Here is a 26,685-nt window from a genome sequence, read left to right on the forward strand (position 1 = left end):
TATTTAACAGGTTTAAAATACTAGGTGTTTAGTTTTTCACAGTTGGCTTTAGAGGATCCTAGTAATAAAAGACAGATACTAAATAAAATTTCCATTAGAGTCAGTGGTGCTAAAACAGGACTTAAATTTGTCATGGTTCAAAGAGTGTCAAAAGCCTTCATTTTAAAGCACACTTCAGTAACCAAATACATTTCCAATGAATTAATTTACCAAATAATACATTAGGCATATTAAAACTTCATCCTCTTTTAAGTACTAACAAGTCTGCTAGAAAACCGAGTTATCATCAAGCCAGTGTGATTAAATACAGAATCATTTCTCATTTAAAAAAATATCCTGGGCATAAACAAAAAGCCCTTCCTCCCTTTCACATAATGAAATTAATACTAAAACACACAAGCTTATTTTGAAATCATTTGTCAAGTATGTTAGCAATGAGTGTTGAACTTACAGCGAACACAAAACAAAGAAACCAACTTCTACTAGACTTTTAAAAAACAAACAGAAATGGTCAATTAAGCAATAATCAAGTTCAAAAGTACTTGGCTAAATGATCATTGCGGCTCCTACAGAAGACGATCAAAGTCAAGTTCAATCTCATGTCCTCCAGTCCTATGTCCCCATAATGACAAGATCACCATCATCTTGGCTCTTGCAAAAGCAATGAACTCAGAAGACAAGCTGGTCACCTTCAGAAGGTAAATACCAAAAGTGGATTAGAAACTCCTTTACTAGTCCAGATATTTAGAGCTAACCTTCTGAGTTCTGATACGTAATTTACAGATGCCTTCAATTTAAGCAGTTTTCAAGTCAAGTCTTTTTAACTAAAACCTGTTCAAGTTTGAACTGATAAGTTAAAGAATTTTAAATTTACTTATTATCTTCTAAGTAAAATTTTACTTATTGTTTCTATTGCTCTGAAAACCATAATAAATTTTCCATCAATTGAAGTTAGCTAATTATAAGAGAACCTGAACACGCCATGTCTAATATGTAAGATATCAATGTAATCTTAGAAGGGAAGGCATAAGAAGAGGAAAAGGGTAAAATCTGTATGATCAAGTCAGGTCTACTAACAGTTAAAAAAAAAAAATTGGGGGGGGGGCATGTGGGTGGTGCAGTTGGTTAAGCATCCATTTCAACTCAGCTGATCTTTCATTTTGTGAGTTCAGACACTACATCGGGCTCTGCACTGACAGCTCAGAGCCTGGAGCCTGCTTCAGATTCTGTGTCTCCCTCTCTCTGCTCCTTCCCCACTCATGCTCTGTCTTTTTCTCTCTCAAAAATAAACGCTATTTTAAAAAGTTTCTTTTTCTGCATGCTCATATTTGGCGCAATTCATGTAAATTAATGGAGTAATCTGTAACCTGTTCTCAGTTAAATTCATCTATCAAGAACCTGGAAATGATTTATTTACCAAGGGAATATTAATTTAAACAAGTAAAAGTAATCCTAGCACTGTCACTAAACCAAGCTTTTGCATCCTTGTATTTTTTTTTTAATGTTTATCTATCTTGAGGAGACAGAGAGACAGAGTGCAAGCAAGGGAGGGGCAGAGAGAGAGGGAGACACAGAATCCAAAGCAGGCTCCAGGCTCCACCTGTCAGCACAGAGCCCGATGCAGGGCTAGAACTCAGGAACTGGGAGATCATGATCCGAGCCAAAGTCAGACTCTTAACCGGCTGACCCACCTAAGCGCCCCATTTCCCTGTATTTTAGTATTAAATGCTGAAACTGATTTTTTTTAAAGCATACCCTGAACAAAACACTCTCCCTGGCCCCTTTATTTTAAAACTCAACACCCAGTAGACCAAACTGAGGTTCTCCTGAGAAACTGAAAAACTGAAATGAGATTAAATGTTTTCATTTTTAAAGACACAGTACTGGAAAAAGTCCAGTGAAATTATCTTACCTCTCAAAACAATTCTCTAATACACCCCTTACACAAAGAAAAAATATATGTTTAGATATGACCAAAATAAACCTACTGAGGATCTTCTCTAAGGTCAAAGTGAGGAGGGGGCGTGGGGCAAGCTGAGGGCAAAGTGCAGGCTAACAGCATGCCCCATGCCCCACACCCTCAGGCGGGACTTTTATGATATGCCTCGGACACTCCAGGCTACCCCAAAACAGGAAAGGACAAAACACCAAATGGTTAAACTGCTAAGTCTCCACCAGTCTACCAGAAAAAGGTGACCCCATTATAGCCTGAAATCCAGGAACTCCCTACTATCTTAACGCTAATGCTTTGCTAGAGGGAAAAACAACCTCAGCTGGACAACAGCTAGGCCTCCAGTAAGTCTTTAGCAGTGAAAGTCTCTTTGGAAACTCTCCCCCCCCCCTACAAAATGGTCACCCCCCACACTTACAGTACAGCTCCTCCTGCCCCCGGGCGGGTCCTGTCCCCATGCTTTAATAAAATCACCTTTTTGCACCAAAGACGTCCTCAAGAATTCTTTCTCGGCCATGAGCTCCGGATCCAACAAACCCCCCATAACCCCAAAACTTCATCAAAGGCATCTACCAAAATCAACCACATTCAAAGGATAAGCTTTCGGTCCCTCCCTCTCTCTCTCTCTCTCTACCTGTTCTAATCACATTTAGTCTATAGAAATCTCTCTGCCAGTGGTCCACTGTTGATTTCTTTATCATCCATCCACTCCACTAAGTCTGGAGGCTGTGATGCAGAAGAGATAGCATTAGACACGGAAATCAAACTAGGTATCGAGGGGCAGTGAGTGGAGTAACCTGAGCTCTCGGCTATTTTCACCCGTTTGGTGGGAATCACAGTCCTCGCTCAAGAGACCACGCTGAGGAGGAAGTTTGGAGTATTTGAGTTTTCCAAAAAAGAAAGATAATATTATCAGACTTATAAACGAAGGACTGGATCTCTCTCTTTATAGTTCATCACAGACCTACCACATACTAAACTGTTAAAAACAGACCTACGTTAACGCACTGTAACGTTCTGGAGGCATAAAGGAAATTCAATTAGTTAAAAAGTAAACACTTCAGGCAAATTCCTCCATCTTTGCTCCATCTACCAAACACGAACAAATTTTTTCACTGACCAATCGGGTTGTCTTCGCACGGTGTGATCAGTTTCATTCCCTTTATAATACCACTAGCACTAAATTAAGTTAAATGGGATTATTCTTCTGGTTCACTGGTTCCGAAAAAGAGAAAACATGATTGCAAGTTCCTTTGATCTCTATCATCACCTAGAGAAATATAATACTAAACTGTGTGTACGTTGAGTGTGTATAAAATAAATCACTAGTAATTTTTCTACCTCACAAGTCTGCCTACAGTGTCCCGGCATTGTCCTGTAAACTACTAACATACATTAATCTATAAGGGTAAGAGTCTTTCAAAGAGTTTCATGAGCAAGAAATCTAATAACTTACTGGTAGCTAGTAAATGTAACTGCCAACTTAAACCCGATTTGAAGAAAGCCACCTCAGTATTATGATGCCATGTGACCTGATCGGCCTTTATGGAGGAGATTCCACTAACTCCATGGGTCACTGAAACCCTACATTTTAAGTCAGGATTTTAAGAGGGCTGATTTGATCGATCCTGAGAACTTTTCAGTACACATTCCCTAATCCAATATTTTACCCATTACACATGGAAAGGCCTTCTAAAAAATATTTTATATTTGCTAAGTACATAGCAATTAAAATATTTTTAGATCAAAGTTTCCATAGCAAATATTCGTACTTCCTTACTTTGAAAGCTAAAAATCATATTTCCAAGTATCAAACAGTAAACTACTAACTAATGGTTGTAGGGAATCCACAATTAGAAAGTTATTAAAGTCAACTAAATAATGGACACTGTCTTTTAACTGGTAGAGTCCTGTTCAGAACGGTTTTCAACGTTCAAAAAGGTAGTTACACTTCCTCTCCTACGAGCTTTCCTGCGCCTAACTTCTCACGGCTCCCCAAAGCCTTGTTTCCCCCGCAGGATACCCCACCAAAAGCACCCACTGTTTCCTGTTCACTCTTCTGAAGTCTGCTTTCAAGGTGCCAGGTGAAACTAAATGATCTAAGGTTGCCCCAGCCTACCTCTAGTGGAGATGTGAAGTAGGCAGCTGAGTAGGTCTGCACTAGAGATAAAAGTTTTGGTTATATTCATTTAAATCGGTTTTAAAGCCCTGAGTCCTAGAGCACAGTGCAGAGATTCAACAAATTATTTATCAGACACCTATTATAGCAGTGCCAGTTACTGTTATACATGCTGGAGATACATCAGTGAACCACACAGATGAAAATCCCTGCCCTTCAGGGCTTTATTTTCTAGTGGGAGGAACAATAAGCAATGGAAACAAATACATTAGTATTATGTGACAGGACAACACTCCAGGGAAAAAACAGAGCAGGGTGAGGGGAACTGTGAGCAGAGACCAGGGGTCAATATAGCCCCCCCACCCCCACCCCAAGACTTCAGCGCGAGGCCACACAGAAATCTGGGAAAATATATTCCAGGCAGAGAAAAACCGGCAGTTATCTTCACCAGAGCAGTCTTCCTGGCATCATGGGTGATGGATTGATCTGAGAGAGGAGAGGAGAACCGGAGAAATTAAGCACAGACAATTCTTGTTGAGTTTTTTGCTGCAAAGAGGAGCAGAGAAACCAGCAAAAGCCATTAGGGGAAGTGGGGCCAAAAAAGGATTGGGTTTTTCTGTTTTCAGCTAGGAGAAAAGCAGTACATGTGCGTGTTGTTGGGAATGATCCAATAGAGCCTGAAACATGAAAGATTCGAAAGGGCAGAGGGTGGCATCTCAGAGGGCTGGGCTGGCCTGGCCCTTGGAGAGCTTGAGAACAGCTGCTCCATCCACACGCAGCCAGGCAAGCGGAGTCTATGGTGCAAGGCAGTCAATGTGGTGGTGGTGGGTGTATGCGAAAGCTCCTCCTGACTGCACTGGTTTTTCTCACTGAAGCGGGCAACCAGCATGAAGACGGGACGAAGCAGAAAAGAAGAAAGTACTATAGAGTCATCTAGGAACCTGGGTGAGTGAATGGACTGGGAAAATAAAGTATGATTACCCAGCAGCCTAAGGGCCCACTTGAATTTTATGAACCATCTGGGAATCAACACTAAGAAATTCCCCTAATCTGAGACAGAAGGGCTGGCTGCCTTTCTATTAACAAATGAAAAAATCTTTAACACAAACTGCTGAAAATGGCAAATGTCTAACATATTTTGAGTGCACCAAATGTAAAACAATGCTCTGGAAAAGTTGCAGTTTCTCCAAATAATACGCTGAAAGAGACTACATCCCATTTTCACACCATATTCATAACTGCTTTATCTACCTTAAAGGAGTCATCAGTCAGCAAAGGACTTAATAGCCTTGGGCCAGAGCTAACTCCGCTGTCAGATCACTGTGAACAAAAGCTGGCTTTGAATGCCTTCAGTCAGTTATATATTGTAATAGTAAAGCTATATATAGTGAAGTTATATTCTTACACAAGTACAAATTTACACATAAAACATTATCTAGGAGTATTCAATTAATCACCAGAAACTTCTAAATAAAAATCTATTCCTAATTATACTGTGATGACGGTTGTACAACTCTGAATATACTAAAAACCAGTGATTTGTACACTTTTTCAAAGGGTGAATTGCCTGTTATGGAATTTTTATCTCAATAAAGTTTTTTAAATGTACTCTAGGGTTTTAATCTCAAATGAATCATTTTTATCATCAGGATATGAAAAATTGATTTTCTTTTTTAGTTTCTCTGTTAAAATTTAATGTGAAATGGAGCAAATACAGTATGTCCTGACAGCTCATAAATATTAAACTTTGCAGGGATCCAGAATTCTTTTAGAATGAAAGGTGGAGTTTGGGTTGGGGTTGTGAGTTGGATTTTTTTTTTTTCCTTTTTAACTACTGAGAGTTTATAGCTTCTAACATTCCTGTTTTATTCCTTTTGTTCAAGACATACTTAAATCACCTTACCTAAAATGAACACAAGCAGTCTTCTGACTGGATAACTCCAAAGAACACCTACATTCTAGACATTCATCAGCAAGACCGAATGCAAATCAATTCCTCGACCGAAATAAAAGGATAAAATGTCACAAGTACTATTTCAAGTACCATCACATTTTTTAGCTTTATGATACTTCACAGAAATTTTATACTTCAAATCTAACCAGCAGGCCAAAGAATGCAAAAACTCTCCCGGAGACAAGAAAGATAAATTCAACAATTTCACCATAGATGTTTCAATTCCCATGTTAAAATGTAAAAAGTGGGAGGTATCTCTTTTCACTTTGAAAATAATGTTCCTAACAAAGACTAAAAATAAAGGTTATGTTCTTTCTAAAGCAAAAGATTAGAAGACTGAACTGCCAATATTAGAATGGTCATGGAAGGAACAAGGGATAGAGACGCAAGAAAAAATAGCTAGTAAGAGGCTAAGCCACTTCCAAAATGGATACTGTGAATGTAGGGAACTCAATTAACTTCTCTAGGCTTGGCTCTCTCATTTTGTAACCTGAGAAGCCAGCATCTGCTGTTTCCTTCATAAGGTAGCTATGAGGACCAAACCAGAGGTTGGGGAAGGCCGTCCTGTAGGCGTAAAGCCTTTTGCAAACAGAAGCATAATCCCCACTTCACTTGGGAAAGCTCCGTTGCTGTGATAAGCTACTGACCACCTTTTACTCTGTATGTATGAAATTTACTCCATATTAGTCTGCTCAGGCTGCTATAACAGAGTACCATAAATTGGGTGGCTTTAACAGCAGGAATTTATTTCTCATAGTTCTGGGGGCAGGGAAGTCCAAGATCAAGATTCCATCCTATTTGGTTCCCTGCCTTCTCGCTGTGTCCTCACAATGTGTGTGTGGGGACTGGAGGGAGGGGGGGACAGAAGGGGACAGCGAGAGCTCTGGTCTCTTTCTCTCATCACGGAGCGCCACCCTTATGACTTCATCTGAACCTAATTACCTTCCAAAGGCCTTACCCCCAAATACCAAAACACTGGGGGTTAGAGCCCAGTGTAACTTTGGGGAACACAATTTAGTCCACAGCACTCTCCTATATAATTTCTTTAATGACTGTCTTTAGACAGAAATTAAACCTTTGTATAAAAAACAATCAGGAGGCAGGGAAAATTTCAAGGCTATCTTACTTTTAAAAGGGTCTTACTTAATGCAGCTTACTGAGATTTATACAATAGAAACTTAAAATAGAGGAGGGAAGTGAGATGATAACAAGGCTAAGATTTATTCAGCATCCACCTGTACAAAATACTGCTCTAAGAGCTTTCCCCTTGCCTTGACAGTAGCCACACAAAGTAGGCATGATCTATAGAAAAGGACTCTGAGGACACAGCAGTGAAAGAGGTGTGTGTCCTCAGGTCACACGGCAAGTCTCACAGGTGATACAGGCTACAGAGCTCGAACTGTAACTACACCTCCTACATTGCTTCCCTTTTCCTCGGGACAAAGGAAAATTGCAGGGGGTTGTAGCAAAGAGATGAAAAAGATGAAACCGGGGTGCTTGGGTGGCTCAGTCAGGTCATGATCTAGCAGTTCATGAGATCAAGTCTGGAGCTTGGGATTCTCTCTCTCTCTCTCTCTCTCCCCCCACCCCTCATCCCTTCCTTCTCTGTCCCTCCCCCCTCAAAATAAACTTAAAAAAAAAAAAGAAAACTGAAACCATGAATGAGGTGTTCAGGTTCATTTTATACCTCCCTTACGTGTGGCCAAAATTTTATAAGCAAATAGCTTAGAGGAAATTTGATCAGTCACAGGATTCTAAATCCGTAAGTTAAAAGCAAACCACATTGCTCAGGGGGGTCGTTCTTTCTGGTACCAAGAGCTGAGAAAAGTTTCTCCTCTTGGTCCTCATAAGGACAGCGTGCCATGCTGAACAAGAGCCCGCAAACTCCTGGATGAACTATTCAGGGCACCCAAACAGCAGGTTCACAGGGCTCCATATACGTCAATGGCCTCGCACCACACTATTCAGTGAAGGAAATCTGCCAAAAAGAAGAAATGCAAAGGTAACTCAAACAGAGGTTTAGGGCTCACCAGAACAGTTCTTGATGGAGAGGTCCAGGGATGGGATCCAGGAGTTCCATAAACTACCGTGACTGGGTATTGTGGATAAGCAGCCAAACATTCACTAACTCTGCTCTGAGGGAAAAATCATGGCTTGTACTGATACTCAATCCTGACGCTGATAAAATTTTTTTTTTCAATGTTTATTTATTTTTGGGACAGAGAGAGACAGAGCATGAACGGAGGAAGGGCAGAGAGAGAGGGAGACACAGAATCGGAAACAGGCTCCAGGCTCTGAGCCATCAGCCCAGAGCCTGACACGGGGCTTGAACTCACGGACCACAAGATCGTGACCTGGCTGAAGTCGGACGCTTAACCGACTGCGCCACCCAGGCGCCCCAATCCTGACGCTGATAAACACAGAGTTAAGAACTCCTGACAGGAATTAATCAACTGCACAACCCCAGGAGAGCCTATCCAAATCATCTTCACAACCAAAACTTTGAGTAGATATAGAGCAGAGTTAATTTGATGTTAAATTCTAATAAGTAACTGGATACATGCAAAGTCAAAACTGCTCTAAATAAATGTAGTTGGGAAGTAATTGCAGCTTCATCTCGGAAGGGCACAACATCTGCCCCATAATACGCCCTCAAATAGTCACTGCTCCAATAATTATTAAATATAAACTCCAAGGGCAGAATCCAATCTTCCCCATTTCTTTTTTTTTTTTTTTAAATGTTTATCCATTTTTGAGACAGAGGGAAAGACCGTGAGAGGCGGAGGGGCAGAAAGAGAGGGAGACACAGAATTCTGAAGCAGGCTGCAGGCTCTGAGCTGTCAACACAGAGCCCGACGCAGGGCTTGAACTTATGAACTGTGAGATCGCGGCCTGAGCTGAAGTCAGACATCCAACTGACTGAGCCACCCAGGTGCCCCTCCAATCTTCCCTATTTCTGAGTGCCTTGCCCATTCCATAAACGGTTTTACAGTAAAGAAATTAATATAAATCTTCAGATCTATACATAACTAGCAAAAAGGGATCTTTGGCAGAATGAATAGATTTCAAAAAATTCAAAGCATCCCTTTCCCTTTAAAATGAAATATTTTGGGGGCTCCTGGGTGGCTCAATAGGTTAATCATCCGACTTTAGCTCAGGTTGTGATCTCATGGTCCTTGGGTTCAAGCCCCACGTCGGACTCTGTGTTGACAGCTCAGAGCCTGGAGCCTGCTTCAGAATTCTGTGTCTCCCTCTCTCTCTGCCCCTCCCTGCTCATTCTTTCCCTCCCTCTCTCTAAAATAAACATTAAAAAAATTTTTTTAATGAAAAAAATAAAATGGAATCTTTTGCAAAATAAAGAACACAGGGTAACTAAGGGAAAATAACACTTGCATAGAATCAGTGAAAAATTAATACTACATTTTACATGAACAATAGACTAATAACATCATTATACAAGAATTATGCCCATTTTTTAAAAAGCGTAATCAGGTTATACTGTTCCTTAAATTTATACCGTTTTGCCTTTCCCCTACAGGATGGAAAATGGGCCCATGTAATATATAATATTTATGGTTCTCTTTTCTCCCTCTCCAAGGCAAGTGGGAGAGAAAATCAATACTGCAACACAGCTGACACGAGAAATGAGTAGTTATTTAAAAATTTTTTAATAAACAGAAAGGGCTAAAATCCAAAATAATGACAACACCAAATGCTAGCAAGGATGCGGAGCAACAGGAACTCTCCCTCACTGCTGCTGGGAAGCAAAACGGTACAGAACCTTTGGAAGACAGTATGGCAATTTCTTACACACCTACACATACTGTTACCCATACGATCAGAAATCACATTCCTTGGTATTTATCCAATGCACTGGAAACTTATCTCCACACAAAACCTGCACAAAAATGTTTATAACACCTTTATTCATAATTGACAACACCTGGAACAAAGATGTACTTCAACAGGTGAATGGATAAAATGTAGTACATTCAGACAATGGAATATTGTCAGTGATAAAAAGAATGAAGCTATCAAGGCACAAAGCAACATTGAGGACTCTTAAATGCTTATTGCTAAGCAAAAGAAGCCAATCTAAAAGGCTCCATACTCTATGATTCCAACTATATGGCATCTGGAAGGGGCAAAATTATGGAGACAATAAATATATATCAGTGGTTGCAAGGGGCTTGGAGAGAGAGAGGGAGGGACAATGAGGTGGAGCATAAGGTGTATTTAGAGCAATGAAACTACTCTGTGATACTGTAATGGTAGACAGATTATGAAACATTTGTCAAAATCCACAGGATGTACAACTCGAAGACTGAACCCTAATATAAACTATAGACCTTAGTTTAATAAGAAGTTATCAACACTGGTTCACCAACCATAATAATGTACCACACCAATGCAAAATGTTCATAATAGGGGAAACTGAATGGGAGGGAGCATATGAGAACTCGCTGTACTTTCCACTCAATTCTCCCATAAACTAAAACTATTCTAAAAAATAAAGTCTATTAATTGAATTTATTAAATAGCGGCTTTAATTCTTTTAATGTTTTAATGTATCACATACAATAAAATTACTCATTCAGTAACAAATGTTTATGCAATCAACCCAAACCTGTTGAGAAAACTGAAAATAACTATCGAAAAAAGCCAAACTGCTTTGGACATTTGTTCAGCACTTTTTAGTATTCCTTTCCATTCAAAGATCAAAACGTAAATTGCTTCTGTCCCCGACATACTTGAGAGTGAATACTAATTTATATACTTCTTTCCATGGACATCTAACATGTTTTTAAAAAACAAAAAAGGTGAACATCCCATGACTGAGTATTCCCTTACCTATTCAGTGTGCGAATTACGTTCTGCAGAAAGAGCACAGCCTATGAAAGAAGAGACTGCCTGGGCAGATGATCAAAGAAGAAGGGATAAATAAGGGGGGAATTAAAAAACAAAAGAAAGAATATATACACAACCTAACTTTCCTAATTATTAAAATATCCAGGGGCACTTGGGTGGCTCAGTCAGTTAAGCGTCTGACTTCAGCTCAGGTCACGATCTCACAGTTCACGAATTCAAGCCCCATGTCAGGCTCTGTGCTGATAGTGCAGAGCCTGGAGCCTGCTTTGGATTCTGTGTCTCCCTCTCTCTCTGCCTTTTCTCTGCTTGCTCTCTGTCCCTGTCTCTCTCTCTCAAAAATAAAAAAACATTAAAAAAAATTTTTTTTAATATCCACACACACACAAAAAGACAAAAGAATGAAATATCTAAAACCAAAACTAGAAAAATAATTGTTCAAAAGGTTCAAACTAGATATGTTTTTCTATGAAGTTTTAGTCAATTAATAAATAAATGTGTATGCCTTTCTTACCAGCCCTGTCACATATTTAAAATTCCTAGATAAATTCAAACTATTTTCCTCTGTTTTACATTTAATTTATGCATTACTAAGCAAATAAATAATAGTATGTATGGTCAAAAAATTTAAGATTTAGTAATTTATGTCCTTCCAAAAGAACATTTACTAAATCTCTGTAAGAGGAAAAAAAAAAAAAAAAAAAAAAAAAAAAGCCTTTATCCTGGGGAGTAGACTTGAGTATTGAAGGGCTTTTTTGTTGTTGTTGTATTTGTTGGTAATTCCAAAAAATACAGAAAGTTCTCTATGTAACGTTATATATGTGTAAGATATCAACTCAATATTATTTAACACTTTAAAAACATTTAAAAAGACAGAAGGATAGTAAAACAACAAAAACATATTTTAAAGATAATCAAGAGCCGTTCTCCAATCTGGCTCCTAAGAGATCACATTAAAAAATTCTGGTTGGGGCACGTGGGTGGCTCGGTAGGTTAAGCGTCCGACCGTGGCTCATGTCATGATTTCGCTGTTCCTGCGTTCAAGCCCGGTGTTGGGCTCTGTGCTGACAGCTCGGAGCCTGGATCCTGCTTCGGATTCTGTGTCTCCCTCTCTCTCTGCCCTTCCCCCCTCACGCTCTCTCTCTCAAACACTAAATAAACACTAAAAAAAATTCTTTTTTAATTCTGGTTATCTGCCTCTGTATATGAGCACTCTGGTTGTTTATGCAACACACAAGCTGCTCCAAATAAGAAATCCTGAAGGCAAAGCAAAAGGAAGTAAGTAATTTCAACTGGCATTTACAAAAGGCATACAAGTGAAGTCACTCCTGCTGCTGAGGTTCCAAACCAGCAGAGACTTGAATATACCACTGTTTCCAACCAGCTATTTTTAAATTATTAGTAGATAATCTGGTGAGCTTGCAGTAAATACAGCTGTGAACACAGCAGCACACACCATCTGGAGGCTTTTGACTTAAACAATCTTTCAGATGCACAGTATATTCACGCTATTTTGTTCCTTTGAAGCTCAGTCATATATAAACTGACCCTTTTTTTAAAACCACAACTACAAAAGCTCATTCAGTTTACGGAAAACAAGACAAGAGAAACAGATCTAATTGTTCAACTTTGGAACCAAGTGATTATTTCAAATCTTTGCTGGCATAAATACTTTAAATTTTGTAAAGAATTTCCCATACTTTAAAGAGTTTTTAACTCTTCCTAGGTACTTCTAACTAATCCTCTGAAATTAAGATGTTTTCTACTTTCTAAAGTGATTCACATCCATTACCTCATTTTGTCCCCAAACCTGAATACAACTGTCATATTAATCATCATAAAATCCTACCTACAGAAAGCCACTGCCATTAACCTCTTTAAAACATCAACCAATGACTGTGATTAACCTGCGGCCTCTTCCAGCCACCTTCTGGCACTTCCTTCTCTCACTGCCAAACGCCTCCACATTTTCTGAGCAAAGGCAAACTAGTTTCACTTCAACACTGGCCATCCTCTCTACCTCCTGGGCATTCTGCTGTCACCAAACTGTCAAAGGTTCCACTGACTCCTGCATAGTTTTCTTGGTTCTCATTCTCTAGTCCAGGACCTAGAACACGCCCGTGTCCCGTCACCACCCACTTAGAAGCGCTTTTCGTCTGTACCTTTCAGACCTCCTTCTCTCAAATTGTTCTTCCATTTCTTCCTCTTGCCAGCACGTTGGCTTTTCTTTTCTAATAACTATACGTACACGCATGACCTCAGCACTAGCTCCTACGTGAGATTCAGTGAGTGCTCTCTGGTTTGCATAAATACATCTCAAAGCCATGTGAGCCACATCTGTGGGGGAGAGGGCCAGGGAGGCCCTTTTACAAAAGTAACCTCTCGTAGGATGAGAGTTGGTCAAATTAAGAATAGAGTCAGGGTTTGGCTTGGAATCCTGGCCTCCCCGCGCACTAGCTGAGAGGCCTTGGTCAAACTGCTTAATCTCTCAACTTCAGCTACCTAGTATACACCTAAGAGGAATTTAAACCTGCGAAGATTAAATAATGTATGCAAAGACAGAACAATACTAAGGAAATGAAGTTATTATTCATAATTCCATCATCTAAAGATTAGCACTGTTATCATTTGGTCTATCTGTTTCTAACCTTTTTCCTTAACCTCTGTGAATATATTTGGCTGTGCACATAGTTTGGAATCACGATGCATAAACAGTTTGGCTTCTATGGCTTTCTACAGGGATTTACATTAAGGCTTCTTCATATCATGATGATGTTTTTTTAATTTTAGAGAGAGTGAGCAAGTGGGGGAGGGGGCGGGAGAAGAAGAAGGAGAGAGAGGGAGAAAGAGGGAAAGGGGGAGGGAGGGAGAGAGAAGGAAAGAGGGAGAGGAGGGGAGAGAGGGAGGGAGGGAGGGAGGGAGGGAGGGAGAGAGAGAGAGAGAGAGAGAGAGAGAGAGAGAGAGAGAGATCTCAAGCAGGCTCCACTCTCAGGACCCTGGGGTCATGACCTGAGCCAAAATCAAGAGTCGGATGCTCAACTAATGGTTGCATAATATTTCCTTTTATGAATGGGCATAAGTCAACATTCCTCTTCTACTGTTGAACACTTAAACTGACAAATCACAATCTTTAAAGTTTTTGCTGTCCCATTTTTTTTTCTTTACCAAAAAAAGTCTGTTCTGCCTTTATTCCCCCTGCAAGCTAATAACACCATCTAGTTGTATGAGACACATTTTATCAAGAAAGAAAACTGGTGCTTTAAAGGGTGATGTTAAACTTCCCATATTCAGCTTCTAAAAATCACTACCATGACCAAAAGTTCTATCTTTGCACGGAATCCTCATGTTCCCTTTAATTTGTATTGTCTTCCTCCATTGGAATGTAAGTGCTCTAAGGGGCTTCGTTCTTTTTTGTTTAGCAACTAAAACAGTACCTAGAGCAGAATTAGTGCTCACTATATTAATTATTAGCTGTTATCATGTGCCAGGCATATTCCTAAGAATTTTGCACAACCCTCTGAAATAGACTGATCATTTTCCTCCTGGTCACAAAGAGGCTAAGTAACATATAAGTCTCACAGTGAGTAAGCAGTAAAGCTAGGAACTGAACTCAGGCAGCCCAGCTATTAACCACCAAGCTGTACTTAAAAAATTGATTCATCAGACCAGCAGAGCTCCACGTATAACATTAAACATTGAGTACAACTACGCTTTTTCTGCTAATTAAATGCCAACATTATTGTTTTATTTCCATTACAAATATATATCAACTATATCAAGGATTTTTGAACAGATTTTGGAGGGCACTTCTATGACCCTAATCACCATTAATAAATTTGGATTCAAAAAATATGGTCTAGGGGCGCCTGGGTGGCGCAGTCGGTTGAGCGTCCGACATCAGCCAGGTCACGATCTCGCGGTCCGTGAGTTCGAGCCCCGCGTCGGGCTCTGGGCTGATGGCTCGGAGCCTGGAGCCTGTTTCCGATTCTGTGTCTCCCTCTCTCTCTGCCCCTCCCCCGTTCATGCTCTGTCTCTCTCTGTCCCAAAAATAAATAAAAAACATTGAAAAAAAATTTAAAAAAAATATGGTCTAAAAAAAATGAATTTACGAATGAACTTTTGAAATAACTTGTTTAGATCTAGGACACTTCCATTTTTCCCTGGATTCGGCAGTTGCTGTTGTCAATCTAAATGTTTTCATTTCTTTTAATTAAAGAAAACATTTTCTAGATAGGCTAACTGAAATTAGCATATTTTTTAGAAAATGCTGCACTCTCTTTCCTCATTCCGGGTAATTTTGAGAAGGACCTATTTCTCCAAAGGGTTAAAAAATACTTCCGCCGACGCCAACCTCCCTTCCCCAGCTCCAGCAGTCCACTATCAGTAACTGGGGCTCTGGAAAAGCCTCTATGTATAAACAGATTTCAGTCCATTTTGTTTGTGGCTTTTGCTCCTTTTTAAGAAACACAGGGAACAGTCTTAGAAGTCTGTGATGGTGAGTATTTCCTCAAGACAGAGGCAGACAGTAAGGAGACCAGACTACTGAGAAAAAAAAATGTGTCATGCACATCGAAATCTATTTTATGACCAGAAAAGGCTGGCTTTGTCACAGTCCTATATTCTAACACTCAAAGCTACTCAATCTGAAATAATTACCAATAATGTGGAGCCAAAAACTCATTTTAAAATTTAAAGGTGGTCACACGTGTCCCTGGACAGACATTTCTAAACCCTTCTATTAATTACCCAGTCCTTGGCCAAGCTGCTGTTAGTCAATGGCTCTCTCAGTCCTTTGGTTACAATGTAAGAAGAGGTAAGAGACAGGGAGAAACAGTTTAGCCATGTTATTACTGTTTTACAAACTAACCCCAGAATAGCAAATAAAAACCAGGTAGGGGTGGGTGGGGGGGGGGGGTGGAGAAAGAGAGAGAGACAGAGTTTCAAATACTGGCTTCCTATGTCATTTTAAAATGGATGGTTCCACTGGCTACTCAGACTACACAATCGCAAACAAAACCCTCTGACCTTGGAAAAGAATAGTAAATGTCATACCTACTAATAAATTACATGTTTTACCAATTTCCTCAAAACCAAAAATAGATCTCCAACAAGTAAACTATTTCATGAGTAAACAAAAGCCTGTCTTGTTCTATCATTTGCTTAAAAGCAAGCATAGTGGCAATGGGAGAGGGATTAAGGAACACAGCCAGACAAGTCCATAAAACCTCCAGTGTAAGATAAAACCACCCTGAAGGGGCGGCCAATGATTTCTGACCTAACAGCTGTACACAGTTGCAGTAATTGAAACGAAAAGCTAGTCTGCATAATACACAGGCAATTCCCTGACCCTTACTGACAGGGTGACACTCTTCACCTCCCCCATACACAATGTAAACAATGAACTGGCACACAGCTGAAGTTACCTGAATCTGGAATATGTATACATTCAAGCATTTCAGAAATAATCACAACCACGCGGACTGGAACGTATCCTATAGGAACACTGGCTATAAAAAAAAAAAAAAAAAAACATACACAAAGGAAGTGGTACATACATTACGTCAGCTCTCGCCTCAATTCATAAATACAAAACCACAAAAAAACAAGACAAAAATTTAAATAGCCTCTTTCTGGAACCCTTCCTACAGTGAATGAATGTAGGTTAAGTCTTTAAATAAGTCACTGAACACTACATTGAGGCATCGCCTTCAACAGCCAGGGGAAGGAAAAGTGTAACCTTAGTCAATTCTATCACGCAACCAGATCAAATAACATTTCAAGCGCCGCCTGCCAAGCGCCAGGGCCTGCCAGAGTACAATGAGCACTCAAGTGCTCTGGCCTGAAAACCACCTTTCACTGGTCCCAGAGATCTTTATAAAATACTTTAAACACTACTAAATTACAGAGTTGAAAAAAAACAAATACAAGCTTCTAACTGCTGCTCCCACACTATTGTGAAGTTTCTGTTAAGTCTCTAAAATGTCTGCCTTGTGTTATTTTATTAGGCAATGTAAATATTCAGAAAGGCAAGTGCCTCTTAGAGCTCAAATCTAACACATGCATAAAAATGTGGACTTGGTTGTGCATCTGGAAATAATTGCCCACAGATCAACAGGCTTACATGGGATATTGTTCCCATCTGTAAGGTTTCAAATCATGTCTACTTTAAATGTGGAGTTCCTAGCCAGAAATACAGAGGAAGGGAAGGAGGGGAAGGAGGGGAAGGGGGGGAAGGGGGGGAAGGAAAGAAGGGAGGGAGGGAGGGAGGGAGGAAGGAAGGAAGGAAGGAAGGAAGGAAGGAAGGAAGGAAGGAAGGAAGGAAGAGAAGAAAACCTCAATATAGTAATTTTGGCACAGAATTTTATGGACTTTGTAAACTCTGTCCTGAAACGTTAATTCAGGGTCTCAATCTTAAAGCACACAAACACAATTTCAAAGGGAAAAATTAATTTCTGTTGACCCCCCACGTTAATTCACATACCATTTTTTTTTTAATTTCCGTATGGCTGAGAGGAGGCCTCCGGCCAAACAATGCCCCAAGGAGAGCAGGCACACGTGCCCCAGGAAAGCCTAAAAACTGAGAGTAAGACAAAGTAACACAAGTCTCAGCAAACAGAAAGTGGTCAAGCAGGTCTCCCCAGAGCTTCCAGGAGAGCCAAGTAAACAAGGGGAAGGGGCGGGAAGCCAGCTCCTCAAACCGAAACAATTTTAACAATTTACATTTAAAGCCATCTTTTTCAAAACTATCTCTGCATTTTAGCTAGTCTGGCAAAACGTTCGTGTTCTGGTCCCAGAAACAAATTGTATTTGTCACTTATGTAGCCCAAAATTATTTATAATCAGGTCCATCAAATTCATTATATTTTTACACTGAAAATTACTCCACAAGTTTCTCATCACTGACTACTGGGTAACACTTTGCTCATCTTCAATAACACTTTCCTCACAGAAAAGACAAAAACATACACACACAGACACGTCTTTTTAAAATAGTGTTTTCTCTGCCCTAAACGGTGTTTCTCAATTGGTTTATTTAATTGGGATCTCTAGAGTTTCGGCGATTAAAAAAACCAGTAAGCCCAACAAAAATGCCATGGGACACAGCAAATACCGATTCCTGATTCCTGGAAAGCCATCATCATTCTTAACACCGGAGTGGTTCATCTTTGCAGGGTTAGCTACAACACTCTCGGTACACCCACCTCCGAGAGCCCCTGTGCCCACACTTGCCCAACTTCCTGGCCCGCGACCCGCGTCCCCCTTGCAGCACGAGGAGCTGGCCACTTGCCTGCGGCCGGTCTCGGCAGGAGCTGAGCCCGCAGGCCTCGTCCTCCTCCGGCGCAGGGCCCCCGCAAACTCAGGCCCGCGGGCAGGGGCGGGGCGGGCAGGGACTCGGGGCGTGAAATGCACTTGCTAAACAAAAGGAGGCCCAGGCGGTCTCAGGACAGCGCGGCACGGGCTCATTTCCCCCCAGCTTGGTGGCTCCGGGAGGTGGCCACACGGGGCCCCGCCCGCGGCTGGGGGGATGCGGCCGCTGCTCCGGCTCGCGATCCTTCAGCCCTGGCGGCTGGGCCAACACTGCCACATGCCAGTGACCCAGACGCCGGGAGAGAAAGAGCAGCCACCCCGCGGAGGCAGCGGCGGCGGCGGCGGCAGGAAAAACCCGAGCTGGATCCCGGACTGCTCCGCGCGCACCCTTGCCTGCTGCTGCCGCCGCCGCGGGCGCGGGCGCGCGCACACACAAAAGCCACCGACTGCAATTTTCTCTCCTTCCTAGCTTGGCCAGCCTCCCTTCTCCGCTCGTCCCCCGCCCCTCCCGAAAGCCGGAACTGGGAGGCTGCGTGATGGATGGCAGCTCTTAATAGCGTGGTCAGCTAGAAAATGCATCTGCAAGCAAGATATTAAAGAGGCAGCGCATCCCCGTGAGTGATCAGCAGTTCACACATCCTAGAGCTGCCTCTGCTTCTGCCAGGAATATTAATGCCAACCACCTCTGACGTCTAACAAATGCAGATGAAATAACCTACAATCATAGGCATGCAGAACATTTGTTTCAAAGATGCACAGGAGAAAGAAGCATTGTTTGGTGTCAACATTTCTGACCCCAATTTTCCTTACAGGCTTTAGGAATTCTAAGTCATTTGTTTAAAACTCTCTTCTCTCCAATCCTTTTTCACCAAGAAAACAAAGTTCCCTCTGCTAGACAAGGCATTTCTTCAATTAGGCTTGACTGAAATCCACCTAATAAGGAAGCAAAACAAATGCATATTCTTGGCCACGTGGCCTTAAATAAACGTATAACCCACCCCAGATGCCTCATTAATTCCATTGTTATGTGCATCTAAACAGAATTACCCACTGTTAATTTCAAGTTAGTTTCCTCCCCACTCATAATCTGGTAAACATACACCTTCCTTCTAAAATTTATTAACATTAAACTACATTTATGCTAGTTAATGGTCAAGACCATTTTTGTCTCAAATAAGACAGTCCATAGCAAATTCTTAAAAACACGTTCCCACAGCATATGAATTTAAAGTATTACAAGTATTAAACTCACTGTCAACCCAAATTTGCAAGTTATAAGCTCAAAATTTAAAATGATCTCTTTGGGTATCTTTAATAGTATACCTTTTGCCTTCCAGGCAAGTTTCACTGGAATCTGAAATAGCTTCCTAAAGGTTATTTGACTTTCCAAAGCCCAATAAAGTCACTGAACTATTAGGTACCTTCTTACCAATAGTCAGAGATTCAGACAAAATGGTACGACCAAAGTCTCTCAAAGGGGGCAAGAGGAGGCTGCATAGAGAGAACCCGGGGGTCCTGCCTTGCTGGCACAGATAACCAAAGTGATATGCCCATTTGCTATTTAAGTAAGCATCATTCTGTTGATTTCTCTTAAAGAAAAATCAAGTTATTCTACAGGAGACAGAAACAGCATCTAGAACCACTAACACCGTCCGCATACTGAGAGCAAGAACTGATGAAGCATGATGCCTCTACTGCCCTGAAAGGTGGCTGTGATCATACAAATCAGAGGTGGTCTACACAGCACAAGCGTGGGCTCTACTACAAGCCCCACTAAACACCCTCCATTCCTCACTGAGACCATCGGGGGGAGGGGGGGGAAGGGGCTGCGGATGAAAATCTGCTTCATAACCAAGGTGCTCTGAGAACACTCCATACATGTCAGCCATGAAATCGACCCTGAAGCCTAGCTACAAAAGCCACTCCTGTACTCAGACCCACTTCCAATTTTCTAACCAGCTAGATCTAGACACAAACAGGGCCTGGAGAGGGTTGTTTTTCCTGTAGACCCTTTAAAAAACCGTTGGGTTACACCGAGCTGTAAAGGGCTGGTGAGAACAACCTGAATTCATACTGTACCTAGTCTGTCAGGGATTCTTGCCCTTGTGTCGCATCCCCTCCCCGTCCCCCACCTCTCATTATGCCAGTCTTTCAAATTCCCCAAGGCACCACGATTTCTAGCACACACCATGACTGCTTCTTCCCAGTAGAGCACGAGAGTCTCCCTGCTCCCCACCACAGACACACAGTTTAAAGCCTACTCCTCCTTCAAACCTCAGGTCAAACATCACTTGGCCAGAGAAGCTTCCCTTGAGGCCCTACTCTAGGTCAACTTCCTTTGTTCTAAGTTCCCGGAGAACCGTGTTCCTCTCCTGAAGAGCACATCTCCGTTTCTAATTCATTGGTGTGATTTTCTGATTAATGTTCGCAGACCCCTCTAGACCGCAAGTTCCATTAGAGAAAGTTCTACATGTTTGCTCATTATCAAATACGGGAGTGTTGAGCATACAGATTTGTGGGATGAATAAGTGAACTGACAGCAACAATCCTGTTTGACTCATTTTGCATATTCTCTGCATAGTTCTTGGCTCAAAGAAGCCTCTCACAGATAAGTAGCATCTATACAATAAATAGGAGTTCTTTTATTAACCTTGAAAGTCTGGTAAAAGGAAGATTTTGATCCCTGCTTTATATAGAGAGATATAAATAATTGTGTCCAAGGTAACTCATTAAAAACATTGAGACCCCAACCAGGGTGCTATATGAAAGGTACACTTTTTTTTTTTTTAAGAGTTAATGAGGTACAGAAGCCATCATTAATTTATTCAAGCCAAATTCTTTCTCTACTTATCTGGCATTTAAGAAAGAGGCAAACAGCAGTGGGTATGCTGGATACATGACTAAATCTCATATACAGAGAGCAACATAAACAGAATGTAAAAATGTGAAAGCACACAGTACCCTGGTTTGTCTTCGATGCTTCTCTGACGCAGAAGCAAAATTCTGCTGGGGCAAGCGAGATAATCCTCACCTCTCTTTCACGCTGAACTTTTCTTTCTTTTCATTTTTTTTTCTCTCTCTAAAAGACCTCTATTTCCCTGACTTGAAAGCCTTCCTAGGAGTTCTTTTGACCTGAGGACTGCCAGTCAGTGACAGAACGTGACAAAATCACCCTCTCCAACTCCTCAAACAAGTATTCATTTTAAACCCTCTTATAAATTAGGAGATCTATAGATGAAAAATGGGAGTTACTACAATAAGAATAACAATTTCTCACAAGTTGTGCATAGAAGCACGTGAAAAGGTGCAAGAAAGAATGTGTGAGATGAATTAAAAATATTAGATATACCCCACCCTCATCTCCAAATTAATCCTCATTGTTATTTTCAACATTCCACTCGGCCCTTCTTGGTTCCCACAGGATTTCGCCCTGGCCTTCTCTTTTTTTGTTCCTTTTGTCCGGAGTTCCGTTCCATGTAAATTCCAGCTCCATGTTTTAGAACGCCCCGCATTTATCAAAACAACCCTGTCAAGTTGAGTACCATTAACAGATAATGAGAGGAGACAACAGATGTGGTTAGAAGCAAAGCACTCCATATTCTACAGGCCTCAGCATGCAGCCAAGTGAGCTGACATCTGACTTTACCCTAACAGTTATAATTAAATAGAAAGTCTAGTTAAACTAACATTAAAGCCATGACCGGGACGGTACACAGGGGAAATGTAAAGTATGACCTTGGCACCAGCTGAACAGGGCCCAGGCTACTCCTGACCCTAAACTTCCAACAACTATACTGCATTTACTCTTTCTGCCACTCTGTTTCTGTCACAGCCACCAAGACTCTGGGCCACCTCTTCTAAAGAAAGTGGTTTGGGACCACTCCCCAAGACCACCAAAAGGAGACGGAGACTGCAATTTTTACATGAAAGTTTAAAGGTAACATTCATCTAACAAAAACTATGAGATCTGCCTAGATTCTATCAAGTCAACATGCGTTTCTACAGCATTATCTAGTAATATCATTCACATCAAATAATTTAGCTCACCCCAATGTCAAAATGTCAAAAAAAAAAAAAAGTCAATCAAGCAAACACTGAGTGACTCAAGGGTTAGTTGAGTATGGTTAGTTTTGTTTGCAGAGTGTCCTAGGACAGGTAGGTTTGTATTACTGTACAGAATATAAAGTTATAATTTCAAGCAAACCATCTCCTTCTTTTCCTTTTCCAAGTCACAAAGTGGCACCACCTAACAAAATCTTTAGAGTTAAAACACACACACACACACACACACACACACACACACACACACACACACACACAGAGTTCTTTTTGAAGCTTTTTTGAATGTTTTATTTTTTTTTAATTTTTTTTTTTTACATTTATTTATTTTTGAGACAGAGAGAGACAGAGCATGAACAGGGGAGGGGCGGGGGGGGGGGGGGGGGAGACACAGAATCCAAAGCAGGCTGCATGCTCTGAGCCATCAGCCCAGAGCCTGACGCGGGGCTCGAACTCACGGGCCGCGAGATCGTGACCTGAGCTGAAGTCGGACACTTAACCGACTGAGCCACCCAGGCGCCCCTTTGAATGTTTTTAAATTATTAGAGTAATACATGTTCCTCCAGGAAATCCAAACAATTCCATTCAACAAGCTGAAGCGAGGCTCTCCTTTACTACACATGGATACAAACACACACAAATACTTAAAAACACATACATCTATTTGTCTGGGGTTCATTCTATTTTTAATTCATGAAAATGAAATCTACCATCCATGCCACATAGCAACTTGCTTCTCTCACTTTACAGCAGACCACTTTTATAGCAGCACACAATTGCGCAGTGTGGGAGGGCCATAATTAACAGGTCCCTAATCGCTACAACAAACTTCGATATGCATCTTTTTGCATATATGTGAGTACTTCCATACTGAAGAACTCTCTAGTTCAATAAGTATGCAATTTTTATTATTTTTATTTGTTTTAATGTTTATTTTTGAGAGGAGAGAGAAACAGGGCACGAGCAGATAAGGGGCAGAGAGAGGGGGAGACACAAACTCCGAAGCAGGCTCCAGGCTCTGAGCTGTCAGCACGAGCCTGACGTGGGGCTCGAACCCACCAACCATGAGATCACGCCCTGAGCCGGAGTCTGATGGTCAGTCAACTGACTGGGCCACACAGGCGCCCCGAGTATGCACTTTTTAGTTAAAGAGAATGAACCAACCTGCCCTCCAAAAAACCGGACCAATTGATACTCTTCCCAACAACAGCCGTTTCCATACGGGCATTTCTGGTGGTTTGAGTTTGACATTACGCACTCCCCGGGTCTATCTTTCTCTATCCATTCTCTATTTCTTTCCATGACTCCTCCTAACTATAGGTAGTTAATATCTAGCCTCTTCTTTTTATTTTTTAAGTTTATTTATTTATTTTGATACAGAGAGAGAGAGTGGGGGAGGAGCAGAGAGGGAGGGAGGGAGGGAGAGGGAGAGGGAGAGGGAGAGGGAGAGGGAGAGGGAGAGAGAGAGAGAGAGACAGGGAGGGACGGAGAGAGAGAGAGAGAGAGAGAGAGAGAGAGAGAGAGAGAGAGAGAGAGAGAGAGAATCCCAAGCAGGCTCCACACTACCAGCGTGGAGCCAAATGTGGGGCTCCAACGCGTGAACCATGAGATCACAACCTAAGCCAAAATCAAGAGTCAGATGCTTAACCAACTGAGCCACCCCGGCGCCCCAATGTCTACCGTCTTCTTAATCACACTCTGGCATCTCTCATGAGCGAAAAGATGTACTCTCAAGCTGTTTTCGTGTTACTGACTGCAAAATTTTATTTTTCCAGCCCTGGGCTTGCTTCTTAGCAACAGGTCCACATTTCAAATGCTCTCTGGGTTCCACCACACACTTTCAAATCATACTAAACCAAATCAAAATGTTCTTTCCCACAAGTCCTGGTTTCCCAACAAAATCCTTACTTCACAAGTACTCTCATTGCCCTGGTTAAGCATTAATAGCATGCCCTTTTTTCTTTTTTTTTTTTTAATTTTTTTTAATGTTTATTTATTTTTGAGACAGAGAGAGACAGAGCATGAATGAGGGAGAGTCAGAGAGAGAGGGAGACACAGAATCTGAAGCAGGCTCCAGGCTCTGAGCTGTCAGCACAGAGCCCGACGCGGGGCTCGAACTCATGGACTGTGAGATCATGACCTGAGCCAAAGTCGGACGCTTAACCGACTGAGCCACCCAGGCGCCCCCCCCTTTTTTCTTTTTTTTAAAGGAAATTATGATTTATATTCTGAAATGTATGTGATATCAGAATTAGTACATTGAACATAAAATACTTCTCAGTTTTTAGCACTACTGAATGACACACTATTTTAATAACAGGTAACTATTGGGGCACATGGCTCGGTCGGTGAAGCGTGCAACTACATTGGGTGTAGAGACTGCTTTAAAAACCAAAATCTTAAAAAAAAAAACTGCGATAATAAAAAAATAATAGGTAACTATCATCTAACCCAGAGTTTGCAAGTCTTATGCAAATCAAGGTCCAGTATTTACTAATATGAATTTTTAAAATAACTCTCCTACCCAATTACCTATCCATTTATTTATCACATCACTTTCTATTCAGCCAACATTTCATGATCAACTCACATAGTTTCTTTGTAGATAAAAGTGCTGAAAAACAGATATATAAAAACTTGTATCAAGTTGGTGATGATAATTATATCCACAGAGAACCAGGAGCGTATTTTGCATTAATTAGGCAAATACTCCAAATTATTAGGGGAAAGTGAGCTCTTATGTCTTTAATGCCAGAATCTTTTACATTTACTTACATTTACGTTTACTTACATTTACCTTTATTTACTCTTCTACATTTAAGAATAAAACTTATGAGGGGCACCTGGATGGCTCAGTCTGTTAAGCATCCAACTTTGGCTCAGGTCATGATCTCACGGTTTATGAGTTGGAGCTCCACGTTGGCTCTGTGCTGACAGCTCAGAGCCTGCAGCCTGTTTCGGATTCAGTTTCTCCCTCTCTCTGCCCTTCCCCTGCTTGTGCATGCTTTCTCTGTCTCTCACTCTCACTCTCTCTCTCTCTCTCTCTCTCTCTCAAAAATAAACATTAAAAAAAAAAAACAGGTTAGATCTCTTGTTAAGTGTTCTTACTGCCATAAAATAAAAACTTTAAAAAAAGAATCAAACTTATGAGTTAATTTCAACCTAGGTACTGTTTGAATCTACGTGATATGCTCTTAAAAAATAACTAGAAATAACATCAGATTCTAAAAATCAAAAGAAGCTAAACTTTAGTAAAACTGTAAAGAACACATTCTCCAAAATTAAAGGGACAACATTAAATAAGGTTGGGTGCTAATTACAACTTCCCTTTTTGTTTTACACTTACCATAGTCCCAAACAACTATTTGAGTGATAAACTGCTAATAAGTATTTAAATAAGTTACTTCATCAAGTGCAAACGTTATCAACATCATTAAAACATCTTCACGGGGCAGGGGGCGGGGGGCGGGGGGTGGGGGGCAGGGCGGGCAAAGCTTGCAGCGCCCAATCCCGCTTGAATAAGAACAGAGGGCACCAGGTCCAGGTAGGGCTCCCAGCAGACTCTTCCAACACAGTGAGTCAACAGACAAGCGTAGCCCTCTAATGCATGAAGGGTGTGAAATAAGCCTTCAAGAAACTTGGGAGACAGACAGACTTCTAAGACAGCACATGTTTAAAACACTCACAGACATTTTCATCTCTATTTTAAAACACACTAGTGATCTCAGATTGTATAGATGAAATCATAATGTTCCGATAAAGCAATACTTCGGAAGGGCAGAAACCTAGATAAGAAGAGAGATTTCTCATTATCACAGATTAAGAAAACAAAGAGTTTTGTGGAAGAAATCAGCTCAAGGACTCACAACCTTGATAGGGTGCTTTGAATAGGGCCCTTTATGTACTCTGAGCTGATAATATATGATAAAATCAGTGGGGATATATCCAAGCAAGTTTATTGGAAGTAATCTTAAGAAAACTAAAACTCCAACTGGAATCATTATACCAAGAATTCAAAATACCAACCAGATATATATTTGTGCAATTAAAATAATTATTACAAATCCAGGGGGCGCCTGGGTGGCTCAGCTGGTTAAGCGTCCAACTCTTGGTTTCAGCTCAGGTCATGATCTCACAGTTAGTAAGATGGAACCCTGCATTTGGCTCCGTGCTGACAATGCAAAGCCTGCTTGGGATTCTCTCTCTCCGTCTCTCTCTGCCTCTCCCCTGCACTCTCTCTCTCTCTCTGTCTCAAAGTAAGTGAATAAACTTTAAAAATAATAATTATTATTATTACAAATCCAAAACACTGCTTTGCCCTTCTTCAAAAAAAAAAAAATTCTGATGTATGTTTTTTCTGGTAATGTGCCCCCAATAAACTAAACTCCTTTTAAAATAAAGTCTCAAACATCTACATTAGGAAAAAAT

General features: G+C 41.0%; 1 protein-coding gene across 6 annotated transcripts in view; it reads right to left on the reverse strand.

Annotated features, from left to right (window-relative positions):
- The window catches only part of RERE (arginine-glutamic acid dipeptide repeats), a 424,113-nt gene that overhangs the window by 285,440 nt on the left and 111,988 nt on the right, over positions 1 to 26,685 (reverse strand). The window contains exons 1-2 of one of the 6 annotated variants that reach the window (XM_043573704.1): positions 18,093 to 18,461; positions 17,372 to 17,467 (exon numbers count right to left, since the gene is read on the reverse strand). The exons of 2 other annotated variants lie outside the window; for them this stretch is intronic. The gene's annotated coding sequence lies outside the window, so the exon portion shown is untranslated. Of the gene's footprint in view, positions 1 to 17,371; positions 17,468 to 18,092; positions 18,469 to 26,685 lie in introns of those variants that run through there. 3 more of the 6 variants (XM_043573705.1, XM_043573703.1, XM_043573702.1) reach the window with 3 other exon arrangements.

This window comes from Prionailurus bengalensis, chromosome C1 (assembly GCF_016509475.1).
Source record: "Prionailurus bengalensis isolate Pbe53 chromosome C1, Fcat_Pben_1.1_paternal_pri, whole genome shotgun sequence".
NCBI classification, from domain to species: domain Eukaryota; kingdom Metazoa; phylum Chordata; class Mammalia; order Carnivora; family Felidae; genus Prionailurus; species Prionailurus bengalensis.